General features: G+C 32.3%; 1 pseudogene; it reads right to left on the bottom strand.

Moving 5' to 3' along the window:
* Positions 1 to 2837: 2837 nt before the first annotated feature.
* Positions 2838 to 6138, bottom strand: LOC118349280 (annotated as a pseudogene).
* Between the last annotated feature and the right edge of the window lie 835 nt (positions 6139 to 6973).

The raw sequence follows: 6973 nt of genomic DNA, 5'->3' as shown, positions 1-6973 counted from the left end.
GAACCCTTAAGTGATGTTATTCTTACTTTCCCATGACTCATCTCTATGAATGTAGAATAACATATTAGCAAATTTGCATAACTCGACAACAAATCTCTCTCAACCTAGACCTTCATACCCTTTTTGAATGACTAGAACACCTTGCTGACCTCCTCCACCATATTCGGTAACAGTTAAAAATTTACCATATATGTTGGAGCATCGTTGAGCCACGAAGGCTCTATTTCCTTCGCACATGTGTTTTATGAATTCCGATTGTCTCTTCGTCTAAAACATTGCTTCCACCACTAGCCACTCTATACCACTATGACTTATAATTACATACCTCCAAATCCTTTTGCTCTTCACAATTTTATTGAGGACCTCCATACTTCTGGTAAAAACTCGAAAGCCTTTGATTTCACCCAAAATCACACAATTTGATCCATAATAATCCGTGATCAAAAGTAACAAAAAAAAAAAAAACATAATGAATTAGAGAACTATTTTCAGCAATCATCACCAAAAATAACAGTACACTCATTCCATATGAGAGAGAGTTTCGTGGACTCTTTTGCACTCATTCATAATAACGGTACTTTGTAAGTAACACACTAACATGGCTTAAAATGATACATTAAATTTAATTTATAATTTAACATATCATATTAAACAGTCACGTCAGTTGATAAATTTCTTTTGTAAAATCTTTGTTTAGACCAAGCATTTCTCCTTTTTATAAGTTTACCAAACATACAATTTTCTATTTAAAAGAGTTTTTAAACTGTTAAAAGTACTTCCAAACTCAAAACCTAATACACTTAGTAGTGTGGAGATAGCAATCAACAAGCCAACAAAATTACAATTTCAAATGTACCAGCAATAAATCAAATATGTTTATTTTGTTCTAGTTTTGACCTCCAATAATCCAACTTTTTTCATGGTACAATCAAAACATTATTGTTACCCCATTCTTTCATAGAGGGTGAGAAAGATTGAAGGCACGAATATGACACAACAACAACACTCGCCATAATGGCAAAACAAATTAAACCCATCTTGATTGAATCAGGAATATATATATATATATGTATGTATATATGTATGTATGTATGTCTATCCACCCACCTAGATATGCTAAGATCATTTGATACTTTTCCAAAGAGAAAAATAAAAATAAAAGATAGAAATGCCTTCCCATTCGCAATAGCAAAAAGAGAAATACAGTAAAAATGGAAACCTATGAACATTGACGTCGACCGCATCATATGTGCATTGGCTCGGAACCGGTAGTGTTGAGGATGTCTAGCAGTGAATTCTGAGGCTCTAATTCCTCATGCCACAATGGAAGTTTGTCGCCTGGGTAGAAATTTCTCGTCACTCCCTCAGAATTTATCTGCGCCCATATCAATGTATCAATGACCAACAAATATATACATATATATATATTTATATATATATATATACCAGTGCAGAGCAACGTGCTAAGCACGTTTGCCTAGTTTAGTAAAATGATTATTTTTAAGAAATAATATGATTTTTATAAAAAAAAAAATCAATTAATAATTTAATGCATAGACATAATTTAATAATTCTGTTCGAACACAATACCATCCTTATACACAACACCAACGAAGTCATAAACACAATATTAAACATAAAAATAATAACTCAAAAAGAGAAAATTCCACACGACATTTGTTTTTTAGATGATTTTTATAATACACTCACAATTTATGTTAGGTTGTATATATTGTATGATTTGCTTGGTTTGTGACAAAAATTTCTCCAACACACTCACAATTCCATAAAATAGGAAAATAATTATATAACAAATGATGATACAAAAAAAATAATAACATACACTTACAAAGATTATAAGCATAAATGTCCAAACTCAACCAAAAGACTTGAAGACAAAAAAGACTGTACAAAGCAATTGAAATTTTTTACTTTTGAAATATGTTATAAAATGTGTTGGGTGAATATAATTGTTGGGATTACCTGATGGATTGAAATAAATAATAATAAATAAAATAATCCATAAAATAATTTATTTAGAAAAACTTTCAAAATCAATATTACCGTACACTTGTAAAGATGAAACAAAAATCTTCGGTTCTGAAAGTTTTTTAAATGACGAGATCTGAAAGCTAATCATCAAAAATAACAATAATAAGCATTGCAGTAAAAAAAAAACGAAAGGTAGAAATACTATACTTAAAACCATATACACGCAGATGATCAAACAAATAAATGGGAAAAGAAGAAATGACAAAATAAAATTAAGAAGTAAAATTTTTTTCTCAGAAAAATCACTTGTAAAGAATAACAATATGCAGAAGGAAAAGGCTCGTAATTGACTAACCCGTTAATTGCCTAACCATCTTTTTAATGTGCAGCATCCTCTGTTTTCCAAACGACGTGCGATCAACAACAATATAATTGTTGGTGCATGAACCGACCGAAGAAATAATGGCAATTGATGAGAATGAATGGACACGGACTGAGTTAGTGACAATGTCGGCAGATGCATGAACCGTCGAAAGAAATGTGCATAGTTTTTTGAATTTTTTTTTATTGTTTAATAATAAATATACTATTTACTTTAGTATATAAATATATGTTTTTCTTTCATTTCCGAGGATCAGTTGCAGCAATTGCTTTCATAATGATTTTTCTCTATTCATGCAATGGTGATGTGAAATGATGATTGCTGACAGATGGGAATTTCATAGTTCAAGGGATTTAGACGAACGACGTTAAATTTTAACAGAAAAACAATAAAAACCGTTAAAATAAAAAAATTTCATTTTATAGACTCTTTATATATATATATATATATATATATACTCGGAACTGCTCAGCTAGTAATGTCCCATATAAATCTTACAATGACAGTTGGAACAACGCCACCACTTGCACCATCTCGAGCAATAGCAAGGGAAACCACCTTCACTACTAATTGCTGAATTACAGCACAAAAAACTGTGAGCATTACTGCTACAAAACACCAAAAAATCTAACAATGATGCTCATGCAACTCATTTTACAACCAATCAATGTGATGATGACACTTTATACAAAATACTATTTTTAAATTTCAAATTTTACATAATAGATTAGCAACTAGAGATCAATGAGATCAACGGTTCTAATAAATGGCTTGCCCTCGTACTCCTTGCTACAAGCATAGATTCCTCCTCTACAAATAACAAAATAAAACGTCATGACTCTCCCTATTTAACTATGAAATCTTCCCCCCTCCACCCTCCCCAACCAAAAAAAGCACGTTAGATATTTGGAGATACATTTTCTTCTTCTCCTTTTCTTTTCTTTTTTAATAAGAACTTCAGATACACCCATGCGAAAAATAATTAAAAAATAAATTCAAATTAAATTTTCATGTATTCTACGTTGTTTCTCTCTGATTTCAACCCCAACTTGTTTACTGATGTAAGATAATAACGAGGTCAAGTCTCACGGAAGGAGGACGTTATCGTCACCAATTTGTTCCAAGGTGGCAACTGATTTTGCATTTGCAAATTCAAGACCTACATACCTCAGCTTCGTCCTTGGTCATTCCTTCCTTCCATGCCTGGTCGAAAAACCTATACAGGTAACTAGAGCCAGATCCTGTGAAACACAGTATGTAAGACTGAATCCCACAACCAAGCAAAGATATTGCACTGAAGTTGCTAGCATGTATTAAATGTTAGGCATTGATTTCCTCTTTAATAATAGTTTTGTCAAGTAAGTTTCCCCTTTAATAATAGTATAAATTAGTATAACGTAATGTCTGCCCAAGTATAAATACAAAAGAACTCCATATGACTGCTAGTTCTCTGTGATATTGTTTGTGCAGAAAGAACCTCAACTACTGGTTTACATATACCAGACTAATAGAAAGCAGTTCATGCAGTCATGAATTGCACTTGCTACACAGGGATGCCCACATATAATAAAAATCGGAAATGCAGCATGCCCACATCCTAGGGTGTAAGGGTATATATATTATTTAGATCAAGAAAAGCAAACCTCCAATTGCAAATGGCTGCTCAATTATTGTTCCACCAAGAGGAATTCCATAAATCTTACCGCCTTCAAACTTGTCCCACCCTCCAACAATTAGGCCAGTTTGTAACATGTTCTGTCAAATCCAAATTTTATGGTAAATCCAAGTACACATGTAAACCAGAAATAATTTAGTACAAGTTTATGATAAGTAGAATACTTCAGTACAATGAAATGAAAAAATCAACTGGCATAAAAAATACATGTACACACCCAAACAAATACACTGTTTGAACCTTCACAATCAAAGTTCTCTTATTTTCCATAAGTGAATTTTTTTTTTTTTATGTCGGGAAACCTCTCCAAGGCAAGGCCCTTAGGACCCACCCCTGCAGTTCCATAAGTGATATGGAGCAGCTACAACTGACTCGTTTTCATATGAATGCTTGCTTTTATTTTTTTAATTTAATATTCATGAATGATGTGGCATAGCCATAAGGAATTTGGAAGCACAAACAAACTCGGATTATGGACAGTTTTTTTTACATGAAACCATCCCATTTACATCCCATTCTTCTCCAACAGAGTTATTAAACTCAAAAAGTGTAAAAAAAGAAAAAAGAAAAAAGAAGAAGAAGGAAACTCTATTTAGATGCTCAGATTACCATTAAACATGACTAAATTTGGGAGGTAAAAGAACAACAAAAAAGTCAACTAGGGGCAAGCAAAAGTTTCTTATGTTTGTCTGTCCAAACAAAGAAAGCAATCATATCGAACAATCTAAAGCAGACCCATACCTTGTTGCTATAGGATATAAGCCGGACAAGGTTTGCAGCAACCTTAACAGTTGCAGGCTGCCCTAACTGTATCTTGTGTATATAGATTGAAGATTACAGTACATGAAAACCTGAAAAATGTAATTAACATAGCAAAAATTTTAAAGAAACGAGCCAAAGTCCTGCATCGGTAACCAAATGAGGTCAAAGTTACCCAACCTTTCATAAACTCATAGATTCAATACAAACACATCAGCTCAATAATAAAGTGAACTGTGGATGACTCTTGGTAATAAACAAGACATGATTTAGAACCGACACCAATAAAAATAATCAAAGTAAGTATCACCGGAGCACACTTTTAACAATGGAGGAGTTACATAAACTTGGGAAAATAGAAACAATAAATAAACAAACAGGCAATAAGGAAACAAGCTCCAACTAGTAGTACATGAAGAAAAATCACAGCAATTTATTTGAAGTATCATGATCCAAAAGATACAAAGTGCCAAACTATCATACAGTCCAAAGGGACGGGGAAACAGACAGGAACAGAACCACTCACGTGTGTTGATGAAGAAAGGAGCGCACATAGTCAGAAACATTCTGTGAATCTGCAGCCTGTAAGAGACAGGCATGTAAATATTATATGGACGCAGACCGGTAGTCATGCATTAGATTTTTAGCATTTATCACTATTATGTCATCAAAATACTGTCCAGCAAAACATTTTGAGAGTATGTCCAGCTGATGGATAGAGCCAACAACAAAGCAGATAATGCAGTCGTACTTCTTTTTTTTAATAGATGCACGAACTCATTTTGAGTGAAAAAATTTGATGCATTGGAAACAATCAAAGCGTCCGTGATTCCATATGCTTCAAAATTTTAGGAATAACACGATTTACTGACTAAAGAACGGTTTAGAATTAAACCGTTTTCACCATCAGCAACTGAAAGGATTTTCCGGAAATTCCAGAAAAAAAAAATCAGGAGCCACGAGGAGAGTGAGTTCTGAGAAAGAATAATACCGATCCCGAGCGACAAACATAGACATTATCCGGTAGCTGCGTAATCTTGTCAGACGAGCGATTAGCAACATATACTCCTACCAAATGAACAATGAAGTCAAGCAGATAATTTCTCCAATTTTCAAATTAGATAATATAAAGAAGTATCTGCAATTTTTAAATTGATAACGAAAATTCACTGAAACCGATTGACCACCAACATGTACTGCTAATGGATAAATACTGAGTAACCAAACAGAAAATGAAGAAAAGTGAAAGAAACAAAAATGTTGATTAGGGTGATAGGGAAAAAATACCAGTGCTGGTCCGCGAGTCGGCTCCGAGAACAACACCTCCGTTTCAGTAGACAATACAGTGATTTTCGATATTTTGGTAAAAACAATTTGATTTAGATTAATACTGCTACAAGCCTACGTACACAAATAAATTATATAAAAATAATTATACAAATTAACTTAATTTTATTTAATTCTTTAAATCTATTTTATAATTTACAATTTAATAAATCATATTAAACTATATTAATTTATAAAATTAATTTTATATATATTTTTTAACAATATATTTTTCTTAGACTTTGTCACTTTTTTTTTTTTTTTCTAATCTAGACTTTGTCACTTTAAGTTATGCGCCATCCATTTATCGTCTGTCAAGAGGGTCTGTCGAGAGGATCTTTAAGAACGAGTGCACCTCATTATTGCAATGGAAGTATCAAATACAAATTTGAATTTTGATATTTATCATTTTCACAGATCAAACATTACATTTTTTTTTTATTATTTTTAAATTAATTAAATTCTTTTATTCATCATTTATACATTACATATTTAATAAAAGAAAAAAAATTAAAAAATTAAAAATTATGCCTAGTAGTGGTGTGAGGATAATGAATAAAATTTTCCTACAAATTTTGACAACAAATTTATTTGTTACCATACTAATGCACACAGAATGACTGTAATTAGCCTGGAAATAACAATGGATTGATTTCTCTTGCTTGGAAACTAAAACCAACACCATCAGCGTTTTTCTACATTCTATATTTTGTGTAAAAAATTGTCGTCAACTCTTGGCAAAACCAACCGCAGGAAGAAAGCGATGAAACGCAATGATTAACTACTAAAAACCAACAGCAAAATTGCACCCTGGTAGGAAGAAAGCCAGGTCCTTTTTA

Source organism: Juglans regia, chromosome 8 (assembly GCF_001411555.2).
Source record: "Juglans regia cultivar Chandler chromosome 8, Walnut 2.0, whole genome shotgun sequence".
Lineage (NCBI taxonomy): Eukaryota > Viridiplantae > Streptophyta > Magnoliopsida > Fagales > Juglandaceae > Juglans > Juglans regia.
The sequence above is the reverse complement of the archived record's forward strand: the minus strand, read 5'-3'. Positions and strand labels throughout refer to the sequence as shown.